The sequence below is a fragment of the Meriones unguiculatus genome, chromosome 2, assembly GCF_030254825.1.
Source record: "Meriones unguiculatus strain TT.TT164.6M chromosome 2, Bangor_MerUng_6.1, whole genome shotgun sequence".
In the NCBI taxonomy this organism is placed as follows: domain Eukaryota; kingdom Metazoa; phylum Chordata; class Mammalia; order Rodentia; family Muridae; genus Meriones; species Meriones unguiculatus.
The window spans coordinates 135,281,060-135,294,276 of NC_083350.1; the positions used below are offsets into that span (position 1 = coordinate 135,281,060).

The 13,217-nt window shown below is 40.3% G+C and overlaps 1 protein-coding gene across 15 annotated transcripts in view; it reads right to left on the bottom strand.

The window, feature by feature from the left end:
- Positions 1-13,217, bottom strand: part of Nlgn1 (neuroligin 1) — a 983,309-nt gene that overhangs the window by 763,761 nt on the left and 206,331 nt on the right. For 6 of the 15 annotated variants that reach the window (XM_060378151.1, XM_060378149.1, XM_060378148.1 and 3 more), the window contains exon 1: positions 3,337-4,071. The exons of 8 other annotated variants lie outside the window; for them this stretch is intronic. The gene's annotated coding sequence lies outside the window, so the exon portion shown is untranslated. Of the gene's footprint in view, positions 1-3,336; positions 4,072-13,217 lie in introns of those variants that run through there. One more of the 15 variants, XM_060378150.1, reaches the window with a different exon arrangement.

The window sequence follows — 13,217 nt, forward strand, 5'->3', positions numbered from 1 at the left end:
CTTCACTTTTCTTCCTTTTTTGAGAGGGAACAAAAATAACCCACATTCTTTTATGCCAGCATAGCAATAACTGATACTAGTCAACACACTTTCATTACCATCAGACTAAGTACTCCTAAAACAATGTCTTGCTATTCAAGAATCCTTCCTGGAGATAGTTAGGAATGTTGCTGGCTAGAGGCCATAAAGATTGGCTACCCCAAGAAATTATGAATTATCATATAATAAGCAATGAAAAGTATATCTAGATTTGTTGAGGGCATTCATTAATTCCATCTTTATTTTTCTGGACTTTGCAAACTTTAAGGATTAAACCTTGAAGTTTCAAGTTCGTGGGAAGGTAGACTTTTATTGCAGGTCCCAGCAAAGCACAGTTGAGTTCTGCACTACAGATGACGCCTGCTGAATTTCAATAACGCAGAAAAGTAAAATTTTCCTCTTTCATGGTGCAGGTGGACTTTCAATAAATAAATAAATAAATAGATAGATAAATAAATGGGCAATGAGACCGAATGAAGTCAATCATCTCAAAACCATGAGAGTCATGGCCACTCTGATAGGAATTTTTGGATTTTTATACCAGTTAGACAACATAGAAGATAGTAATATCCAGGGGAATGCAATCTCAATTACCCCACATCAACAGCTTTGGAGAATTCAATGCTATATCTTTTGAACTTAAACATTTGCAATTTTCAGCACTAATTGTGAACTTTTAACCTTTTAATCCAAATTATATATTTTGTGACAATCTGTTATAAAATAAAAAGAACCAAGCAAGGATCCTGTGTTCCTTTGAACATCATATGGTTCCTTTGAACCATCATAAAGTGTGTGCTGGAGAGGGTGGAACAAAACATAGTTAATTTACCAAGTGAATGTGGCAGATGACTCCTGGGTTCTGTAAGTGGTCCACTTTGTTTGTCAAAGTGTGTTGATCGTGTGTTCATTAACTACTTGTAGCTGTGAACTTTGAAGTGTGGTGTTTGGTTCTCTAGAGGCTATTTCCCTTGCGATTGGCCACCCAACATGGATGTACTGCCTACAAGGTTTCTCAGAACTTTGTGTAAAGAGTTACTGTAGAAACACCACCAACCCACCAAGAGACGACACAAAGAAAAGGTCAAAGTTGCCCCCTTTTGTTTTTCACCACCCAAAGAGAACATAATGAAGCCTTAAAAATATCAGCTACTCTTGAGAGAAAAATATTTCCCCAACCACTATAAAGATGTGTTAGCTCGCCCACCACCGTCATCAGCAGTATGAGACTTTCAGTCACCACTAGTTCACTGCTTTCAGAATATGCAAATTCATCTTTAAAAGGAGCTCCATGTTATATTTCGAATTTCTAATAACTTTTATGTCAATAATTGTATTCTCAAGTAGCCTAAAGAGAAATATTAACCAACCTATCATTCAGCATGCTTTGTTTGTATTATCCCCTAAAATTAATTGTATTGATGTAATAAGATGTTAAATATTCCTGGACTGTGTGGCTAGGAGCAGGGGCTAGAATGTACCAGCACACAGAACACCCATTCTTTTCCATCCAAAGCACACAAACCACGTGACAGAGAAGCATGGAAAGGAAGCAAAGTAGATATCTGCAGAAAACTCTCTCTTCCTCGTGAACCTACTATTTTAGAAAGGGTTAACCAAGGCCCACCAAAACAAGAAACAGTCAAGTTTCCACATTACAATTCCTGGGACTCAAAAGTTTTCCACTTGGCAATTGTGTCTTAAAAATGTAAATTTCATACACTACCTTCAGAATTCAGTTTAAAGTCACATAGGCGAACCCAGGGGAAAGTTTGTAAGGCTCTGAGAAGAGCCAGGATGAATGAAGTATTTGAAGCTTGTCAAATAAGTATCAGAGAGGATGAGCTCAGGTGACATTGAAGAGTGGTCTCTGATGAGTCCAGACTCAAGGGAGAGTCTTTCATGTTAAAACTCTACAGGGGTGTGCACACATTTCACAACCTATCAACACAAATTGTGGGAAAATGTCTAACGTCTTCTTTGGGGTCTAAAGTACACCAAATTCAGCATTTTATGTGATGACAATTACCTATCCTCATTTTATATCAGTGCATTTGAGAGCTTGCTAGTTTAAAAGTGAGTGTCTGGCCTTAAAAAGAAAAAGGCCAACCTAAACACACTGAAGGGATGTGAGGGAGTCATCAGTCTAAGCCGTCTATACACACTTCCACACAATTCAGGAACACTTACATGTTATTTATGTAAATGCATAACATATCTATGTAAATATAATTGTACTGGAGCTATGAGGACCGCAAACTTAGGCGAGAATAATGTCCTTTACCAGATTCCAAAGTAACTTTTACTTTCCTAAATCAATTAATATTCACACATTTGGGAGATTAATTTTAATTACCGCTGGCGAAATCGATTTCCTTCTGTGAGCACAACGGAGTTTTTTTTTTTTTTTCTATTATTTTTCTCGAGAGCTACAACATTTCTTTAACTGAAAAAAAAAATAATAATAATAACCTAAATTCAGGTGCAAGAAAATCTCCAGAAACTCAAGCGCTCACAGCTCACTGGGAAAGAAAAAGCTAGGAGTCAGGAGCAGGGCAAGGCAGGCTAGAATCACGAATGCAGCTGGGTGCTTGGTGCACTCACCAGCCTTGGGCCCTGGGCACTAACGCTGCGAAGAGGCTCGCTCACTCAAGAAAGTTAATTCGGACTGTATTATGCAAAGTCCGACAAGGCAGTCACGAGATAACCTGTGTGGCAGAACCCTACTTCTTTCTCTTGGATCAGATGCAGCGACTATAACCCTTTAATGTCCGACCTCAAGAAGGTGGTGGTGGGGAAGGGCAGGAAGAAACAGAGGGAGAGAATGTCGGAGCTTATGAATAAGGCCACTCTCCTCCTGACTTGCCTCTACAGCGAAATTCCCCAGAAAGCTTAGACAGCCTGGGAAACTGGGCCGAGGAAGCCCGACGTGGCCCTGAGCTCTCCCTCCCCCCCCCCCCAAGCAGGATTTTCAAAAGCGCTGCCTGTCTCTTCTCCTTAAAGTGTCGCTAAGAGAAAAATCACCGGGTCCAAGAGGAATCTCCCTGCTGAGAGATTTTTTTTTTTTTCCCAAGGCAAAGTTGAGAGGCAGGAGGCTGCCTGGCTTCCCCCACTACCGCCAGGAGACCCAGGCTTCGGAGCCTGGTGCGGGCGGCTCGGTCGCGGTGCCCAGGAGCGGCGCGAGGTGGGCGTCCAGCCTGCTCGCCCCATTTCTCAGGCGCTGCGTCCGCATCCCCTCTCCGCACACGGATGCCCGAACCCGCAGCCCTTTCCCCTAGGAAGGAGCCGCAAACTTACCCCCGGCGAGACGCGTCCACGGAGGGAGCCCCCTCATCTTCCCCCAGTCCTCTTTCAATTATTCAAGGAGACAGCTTTTTTTTTTTTTCCACCAACACTTCGCTGTCAAATTCAAGCCGAAATGGTCAAAGTATTTACCAGTTTGTAGATGCTTTCTTTCCAAGCCCTGGAAGTCGGGAATTCTTGTTTCAGAATTCAAGATGCTTCCTTTATTATTATTATTTTTTTTTTCTTTAAGCAGCCGCAGCCCCGGTTACACCTCCCCCCTCCCCTCTTTATTCACCCACGGACACTTCCTAAACGTGTCGATTGATGCTTTTTTTCTCTCCAGATGCTGCCACGATTCAGAATCCCGGCGAACCAACGCCGCATCCGTGTAATTCCGACCATCAGGCAAGAAATACAAACGATCAAACAGCGTTACTTCTTTGAGCTGCGATCAGATAATCCTACTAATCCAATAGATTTATCTCGATTGGAAATTGACCTCAAAAAAAATGAATTCCCAGTGCTGGTGTCCAGTAGAACGATTCTGTAGCTGTATCCGGGTTACCAAAGAACTGTGCTTGCTTTCTTTCCTTTTCTCTCTTTCTTTCTTCTTCTACCCTTTTGTAAAAATCTTTTTGGATTCTGGGTGCACTGCTCGCAAAAAAAGAAAAAAAAAAAAAATGCCGAGGACCCTGGTTTTCCCCTAATACAGGTTTCTACTCCAAATCGGTGCAGAATGAAAAATGATACAAAGGTACCCCTAGTGGCTCGAGGCGATATTGCAGGGATTTCACTTTTTTTTTTCCTCCATCCCCTCTTAACCTTTTCCAACCCCCAGCCCCCACCCCCTATACCCTCCCTGTTCCCCTGGCTTCTGGGGAGTTGTTTTAGTAACTAGGGAGTTGAATCCCGATTAATTCTAGTAAAATACAACTGCCTAAACATATAGGATGGCTTTTGCCTTACACTGCAAGACTGAAAAATGTGTTTCTGACCCCTCAGAGGGATTTAAATGAACCCCCCCCCCCCAAAAAAAAAGACTTCAATAGCTAAAATGCCAACTTGGGGAAGCACTGTGATTTTAAAGAAACGTATATTTTCTAAATACTCCTAGTTAGTAGTTAGTATACACACACACACACACACACACACACACACATGCACGCACCCACACATACGCACACAGGCAGGAGCGCGCGCACACACACATACACTCTCCCCCAAAGTCCTAGTCTTACTGAAAGTTGTTGTTTTCATAAACCATTTAATGTTGTTTTTCCTTTGAATAAATAAAGGATATGAATTATTTCATTCATATTTTTTTACAATTTTGGACTTTAAAATTCTTTTCATTAAATTTATTTGTCTGTATGCGCATGTGCAAGCACACATCCAGAGCGTGTTCATGGAAGCTAGAGTAAAACTCTTAGGAGCCAGTTCCCTATGCCGTGTGGACCCTGGGCATCCAAATCAGGTGTTCAGAGTTGGTGTCAAGCTATAATGCCAGCTCTTATTTTGGACTATTTTTTTAGATTTTTTTTTGTTGTTGTTATTATTAACTTAGGCACATGTACATAGGTGTGCATGGGCTCATGTGTATGCCACATGTGTGTATAGATGCCCACAGAGGGCAGGAAAGTCGTTGTAGGATAGGAGTCACGTGCTTTTGTGAGCCATCCAGCGTGGGGGCTGAAGAGTGAACTTGGGTTCTCTGTGAAAGCATTACTCACCCTCGGTTGAGAAGCCCTCACTCTACCACCTCTCATTCTCTTTGATGTCTGTTTAGGAACGCAGGTATAACGTCTCTGAGTGTCCAGGGAAAGGACGGTGCCTACCCATCATGCCTCCATGATGCTGGCTGGGAACCTTTAGAGATCAGTGACCTCTTAGTCAGCACCAGGAGTTCTGACAGGTTTCAAAGCAAGGGATCAAGGCAGTGAAATTCAGGCCTCCGTTGCGAAGCAGCACTCCACATAGTCTCACAAACAGGGCCTATCAATAAGCCAGCAAGCTTTCTAAAATGAAGATTCTAGGTCTTTAGGGCTGAGATTCTCCAATTTTAACAAGCCCTCTGAGAACACTTTGATTATCAAGGGCCTGGTAAAATACAGAAGTTGAATTCTCTTTCATGCTGATGGATTCTGTAGCTGCAAAAAAACTGGAAAATTTTTCTTAACTGTCTAAATAATTAAGCCTTTAAGTGTATGAACTGTTAAAGAGTCAGGAGACACTTCTTCTACCACTGGCTTTGCTGTTAATTGGCTATGTGACTTTGAGCAGTAGCTTTTTGCCTATGGTTAATTTATCTATTAAAACTCAAGACAAATCAACAAATGCACATGTTCCTAAATGGAACATTCAATATCATAAATTAATCTATAATACAAATGTAATTATTATTAAGATATCATTACAGTTTTTTTTCACAGACCCTGAAAAGGTAGTTCTAAAATACAAATACAAAAGCAAAGAGGAAAACAAAAACTGATTAAAAAAATAAAAATAAAAATCTAAGGAACAAATTTCATGAAGTTAAGTCTTAATCCAGAATGGCTGCAGTTAAGTTTCAGTCATAGAAACTAGTTCATAGGAAGAGATTAGAATTCCCAGAAACATATGCATACATTTAATAGAAACTGGGTAAATGTCAGGTGGCTTTAGAAAGCAATGAAGCCATGTGAAAACTATTTTGATGCTTCATCATGCATATGACAATATACTAGTTTTTTTTTTTAATATCTCATCATACCTGAGTTTGTTTTTAAGGTAGCATAAAGGACAAAAAAAAAACAGAAAGTACTTATATAGTTCTCATAAACATATTTTCAACACCATGACAAGTCAAAATAGACTGTGAAGATGAGAAATAACTTGACTGAAGAGAAGTCTCACTGTCCAATAAGGGCCTGAAAGGGGCACTCAGTGATCGCTAGTCATTAGAGAAATTCACAGCAAGATGATAAGATGACACTTCACAGCCATGAAATTGGCTAAGATCACAAATCTAGTAGCACTGCATAATGATGAAGATGTGAAGAAACTGTGGAGAATAGAATGGGTGAAAGTTCAGAGGGTCCAGAAAGCAGCTAAAAAAAAAAAATTATTGAATAATCTCACAACCTACAAATTCGTCTTTCCATTCTTAGAAATAGTCGTTGCAGGATTGCTGAAAAGAACTAAAAATACAAAGTCTAACTACTTCTGAGTCCATAGAATATTAACGTGCTGTAATAGGAGAAGTATCACAGAGAAAAATGAAAGTCCCTTAGATACTTGAGTTGCCATGGATAAATCACAAAAATAATATCTAGATAAAAATATTGGCTATTGCCTAAGAAATGTAAGGATATTAATTCCTAAGTATATATAAAATTTAAACACAATGGTACTGGAGAGATGACTCATTGATTAGCACCATTTGCTGCTCCTCCAGAAAAATTGAGTTCAATTCTCAAATCTCACACAGTAGCTCGCAACCATTAGTAATTCCAGGTTCAGAGTCTGATGTTTTGTTTTTTTTTTTTTCTGGACTCCATGGTCACCAGTAATGTATGTGGTGTACATAAATACATACATAGATACATACATACATACAATGCATACATACGTGCAGACAAACACTCATACACATAAGAACCGAAAGCACGTAAAAATATGGGATCTATTAATTTTGTGACTATGTATATGTATCCCCAGATTATCACCTGAGGAAGATTATAAGCAAAATTCAGTGCCAAGGTTACCTCTGAAAAAGACTGGGTTAATGGATGTGGCCCCAGCATCCTCAGTACCTACACCTGAATCCATAGTATCTTATTTCCCAACACTGTATCTTGAACTACTTTTGTATAAATTAATCTATACCTGAAATATCTCATTAATACAAAATACTTAGACTAGATGATTTCTGTGAACCCTTATAACATTATAAATTTTTTTTAATTATAAGTGAAAATTTTCAGAGGAAAATAGCTTAATGATTTTGAGTGTAAAGGAAGGAAATAATTTTCATTTATTAAACAAAAAACAACAGGGGCATAAAATATATGTCAATGTAGATATAAAAAAAGTGTAAGAACTCAGAATTTTTTTTTCTGAAATTAGATCCTTCATACAATTCTCCTACAATAAATCCCAACCACACTTTCTCCTCCCTCCATGCCTCCTGCCTCCTGGCTCTCCACACCTATCCTCTCTGCCAGATCTACACCTCTGTCCATTGTTCCCTCTTCAGAAAAAAAGATGGCCTCAAAGAGACAACAACTACAACAGAACAAAAGAAGATACAATAAGACATGGTATAAGCCCTCAGATAGAGGCTGGATAAGGCAACTCAGTAGGAGGCAAAAGATCACGCAAAAGAATCAGAAACAAGCCCTCTACGACTGTTAGGAGTCCCACAAAAACACCAAGCTACCAGCCATAACATGCACACACAGGAGCAGGCACAGACCGATGCAGGCCTCATAGTGCCACTTCAGTGTCTGTGAACCCATGTGAGCTCTGATTAGTTGACTCAGTGGGCCTTATTCTCCTTATGTCCTCCATCCTTGACTCTGGCAATCTTTCCTCAGCCTCTTCCAGGGTTCCCTGATCTCCCAGGGGAGGGCTCTGATGGAGACCTCCAGATTAGACTATCTCTCTGCCCAGTGTCTGGTGGTAGGTCTCACTGCTCCTGTCTGCTGCCTGAGGAAGCCTATCTGATTATGACTTGATAATGCACTGATCTATGAGTATAGGAGAATATCATTAGAAATCATTTTATTATCTATCTATCTATCTATCTATCTATCTATCATCTATCTATCACCTCTCTGTCCCTCTATCTATCATTTCATTTATTTATTTTGTCCTTCATGTTTGGTTCTACCCTAGGTCTCTGGGCCATCCAGTCACTGGTTCCAGTTCCTCGTCATCCAAACAGTGTACTCCACTCTTGTGGGTGGGCCTCATGTTAAACCAAACATTGGTCTTCTTCCCTCCGGGAATTCCCAAGCTCCACCTGATGCTTTGCTGTGAATCTCAGCATCCTATTCAATCAGCTGCTGGGGGTGCTCATCAGAGAAAGTTAAACTAGGCTCCTGTATGCAAATGTAGCTGAGTATCTTTAATGGTGTCAGGGGTTGACTCTCTCCCATGGGGAGGGTCTCAGGCTGGGCATTGGTTGGTCATTCTATGCGTCTCCACTCTATTCTTTATCTCTGTACATCTTGCAGGCAGAGTAAATATCGGCTTGAAGGTTTTGTAGGTGGATTAGTGTTCCCCTCCTACTGTTGTAGGTCCTGCCTGGCTAGAAGGTAGCCTCCTCAAGTCTCATGTCTCATACTGCTAAGAGGCTCAGCTACAGACATTCCAACATCCTCTCCATAGCCTACCCTGTCATAGGTCTCCAGGTTGTCTCAGTGATGCCCCCACCTTTGGTTTCTCTTTTCTCTCCAGGCCTTCAAACCTCCCCTCCCCACGCATGTTTCTTCTCACATATATTCCCCCCTAATGCCCTCCAAACTCATTTCCCTCCCCACAACCAAAAAAGTCAACTAACCTAGACCCACAGTGGCTTTCAGAGGCAGAAGAGGCAACCAAAGAACACACATGATTGGACCTGGATCCCATACACGTGTGTAACTGATGGGTGGTTTGAACATCATGACATTCCCTGGTAAGTTGAGCAGGCGTTGTCTAAGACATGGATCATGTTGCCTGCTTTTCAACACTTTTCCTTAGCCAGCCTGCCTTGCCTGGCCATAGTGGATGAAGAGAAGCTCAATTATGATGCTAGTTGATGTGCTCAGGTAGGTTGGTGGGTAGGGCAATTTTCTGATGACAAAGGGAGAGAAGATAGGGTGAAGAGGGTGGGAGGGTAGAACTGGGAGGAAAGAAGGAAGGGGACTATAATTGAGATGTAAAGTAAATATATAAATTAACAATAAATTAAAAACAAACAAACATTTGTTGGTTACTCCCACAGATCTGTGCCATCATTACTCCAGAACGTATTTTTTTTATTTTTATTTTATTATATTTTACAATTTATTCAATTTTAATCCCAATACTAACCCTTTTCCTCATTTCCTCCCAGTCACATCCTCCCATCCTTTCTTCTCCACCCCTGTCCTTTAGTCCACTGAAAAGGGGAAGTCCCCCTTCCCTACTATCTGACCCTAGCTTATCAAGTCTCATCAGCAAATGCCTGGATCCTCTTCCTCTGTGGCCTGGTAAGGCCATCCTGCCAGGGGCAAGTGATCAAAGAGAAGGCAATAGAGTTCATCTCAGCGACTACCCCTGCTCCTCTTATTAGAGGACCCTCTTGGAGACTGAACTGCCATGGGTTACATCTGAACAGGGAGTCTAGGTTATCTCCATGCATTGTCCTTAGTTGATGCATCAGTTTCTGCAGGCTCCCCTGGCCCCAGATTTTTTAGCTGTCTTTGTCTCCTTATGGAGCCCCTGTTCCTTTCCTTCTGAGTCCTTTATCCTCCCCCGACTCCTTTTTTCCATAAGACTCCTTGCTCCCCCCAAAGTTTGGCTGTGAGTCTGTGTCCATCTCCTGTTGGGTGGAGTCTTTCAGAGGACATCTGTGGTAGGCTCCCACCCAGGTTTCTCTTTCTATAGCATGTAGAGTACCTTCTCATGCCAAAGAGACTAGACTGTAGGGCTGAAAGCTGTGCTGGCACCAGCTTCACTCTCAGCATTTAAAGAGCTGTGCGGATGTTGTCATTAGCAACGGGCCCCTCTGTCAGTTTTCAGGAATGAGCTTCTGTTCTTCCATCAGCTGGGCTTGTTTACACATCTTTCTATCACCTTCTCAGCCAACAACTCAACCAAATGTAACCCAATCCCACCACTGGAAGCCTTGTCTGGCTACAAAAGATGGCAGTTCAGATTCTGTATCCTTCGTTACTAATTGTCCTCACTTAGGGTCACTCTCAAAGATTCCAGAAAGTTTCCACTGCTCTAGGTTTCCAAGCTGTTGCCTAAATGCCCCTGATTTCCAGCCGTATCTCCCCGAATGCTCTCCCTCCATTCTCCACACACCTCCTCCTCCCCTCCCCACTCACCCAGTCTACCTGCAGGATCTATTCTCTTTCCCCTTTCCAGCTAGAACGTTCCTCTAAACTAACTTCTACGGCTCTGTGGATTGTTGCTTGATATCATTTACTTAACAGCTAATATCTACGTGTAAGTGAATACATACCATATTTGTCTCTCTGGGTCTGGGTCTGGATTATCTCATACTGGATGATCTTTTTTTTTCCTACTTGCATCCTTTTGCCTGAAAAGTTCATGTCACTTTTTAAACAGCTAAGTAATGTTCTATTGTGTAAATGTATCACATTTTCTTTATCCATTCTTCAGTTGAGGAGCATCTAGTTTATTTCCAATTCCTAGTTATTATAAATAAAGCCATAATGAACACTGTTCACTATGAAATGTGGTAGGATAGAGCATCGTTTGGGTATGTGACCAGGAGTGGTATGGCTAAGTCTTGGGATAGATCACCCAATTTTCTGAGAGATCGCCATATTGATTTCCAAAGTAGCTGTACAAGTTTGCAGTCCCACCAGTAATGGAGGAGTGTTCCGCTTTCTCCACAATATCATCAGCATGAGCTGTTACTTGTGTTTTTCTTGGCTATTCTGACATGGAATTTTAAGTTGGTTTGAATTTGCATTTCTCTGATGGCTAAGGATGTTGAACATTTCTTTAGTGTTTTTGAGCAATTTGAGATTCCTCTTTTATCAATTCTCTGTTTAAATCTGTACTCCATTTTTAAGTTGGATTATTTGGGTTTTTTAGTATCTAGTTTCTTGAGATATTACACCTCTATCAGAAAATGGAGTTGATGAAAATATTTTCCCATTCTATAAGCTGCCTCTTTGTCCTTTTGACAGTGTCCTTTGCCTTGGAAAGGTCTTTCATGAGGTCCCATTTATAAATTGTTGATATTAGTGCCTGTGCTATCAGTGTTTTGTTCCAAAAACTGTCCGCTGGGCCAGTGTGTTCAAAGCTATTTCCCACATTCTCTTCTATCTGTCTGGTTTTATGTTGAGGTTTTTGGTTTACTTGTACTTGATCATAAACTTGAATTATTTGCATTCTCCTACATGCAGGCATCCAGTTTGGTGCACCATTTGTTAAAAAAAATACTTTCATTTTTTTTCTAGTGTGTGTTTCTGGCTTCTTTATCAAAAATCCGGTGTCCATAGGTATGTGATTTTATATGTACGTCTTCATTTTGACTCCATTGATCAATATTTCTGTTTTTATGCCAATACCACATAATTTTTATTACTGTACCTCTATAGTACAACTTGAAGTAGATTCATTTTTTTTCTATAATGAGTAATGGAATATTCAGATGTCAAGCAAAGCCACTCTAAATGAGGGGGAAATGTGGTTGATATGGAGGGGGGTCATGTGACACTTAAAAATCCTCTTTCATTTCACTTTGTTCTCATAAATAGAAACTGGGCCTCTGAAGCAGTGTGACAGATGACCACTTGATTATGTTTTGCCTCAAATGTTAATGAAGATTTACCAAAACCAGATAATCTATAAGCAAAACTACAGCACACAAAAAAAAAATCTTCCAGAACATTTCAAATATGTAAGTGGATTGAAACAGAATGTTTATCCATACGACGAATAAGAAATGAAAATTTCATTTCAAAGTCATTTGGCATTATATTATACGTTCCCCAAGAGAAGACACTAAATGCTAGGCAGCAGTTTATAAAAGCTAGCTTGGCAGGTGTGATGAGTGGCGTGAGAGGCATGCCATCAGCTCCGGCTAGGCTTGAGAAAGATGCTTGAGTTAATTGTGAAGCAATCAACTTCCACTATTCAGAGTTTCTTGGAAATACCTAAAGCATTTTGTGATGACAAAACAGTGAGGTGAAAATTTAATATCAACAGAGTAGACAAGGAGGAGGAAGGATAGGCAATGCTTATAAAACCTGAAGAGGCTGACATGTTTTTGGAGGAAGAGCTTCTCATACCCCCTTGCACGTGTAGAGAGCAGTCACTACGAGAAGGCCGACACTAGAAATCCTAATTGACCACTGAATTCTTGACTGTAAGTACATAGCAGAACTATTTTTATCAACACTATGGCATCCATGCCAAACAAGTGTTAGATATTTGATAGTGAACTGAAGGCTTATTTACGTTTAAATTAGCCAGTGCCAGAAAATGGGTGAAGGGAGAAGAGGAAGGCTGCTGCAGGGCACAGGAAAGAAGGCTAGCTAAGGAATGGGTACCACCCTGGCCTCTACAGAGAAGGAAATATACTTGATTTAGTATTCCCTATGAAACAAATGATTATTGAATAAATGAATTTATAGATCAAACAAGGATGCCAATTGACATATAAAATGTAATTATTTTCTATGTTGGATGGATTTGCTAATTCTTTCAGAAAGTGAAAGTAATAGAGGAAGAAAGCAGAGAATTATGGTAACTTCAAGTGGGGAATGAAAGGCATCATGAGCAAACCTGAGTGCTGTGGCCACTCTAATTTGACTACACCATGAAAATGTCAGCCATGGGAAAAATCTGTGATAAAATGACACATCCAACTTTCATTTCTCTACCTAATAAAAAGTCATTGTTTGATTAATGTCAAATGGGTCATGTGAGGAAAAGAATAGCAAGATACTACTAATAAAAAGATGACAAGAGTTTGCTATTGTTTGTAATATAAAGCAGTTATACTAAAAAGAATTGTAGTGGATATTTTGTAAATAAGCTGACATTTAGTTTTGAAAATTTCCATACAATATATTTTGATCCTATTTTTCCCCTCCTTCCCAAGTTCTGAGAGACCCTCAGTCTTTTATGATGAATTCAGATGGCTTAAGTTTTACTACCAAACATTCCAGGATAGTGTTCTC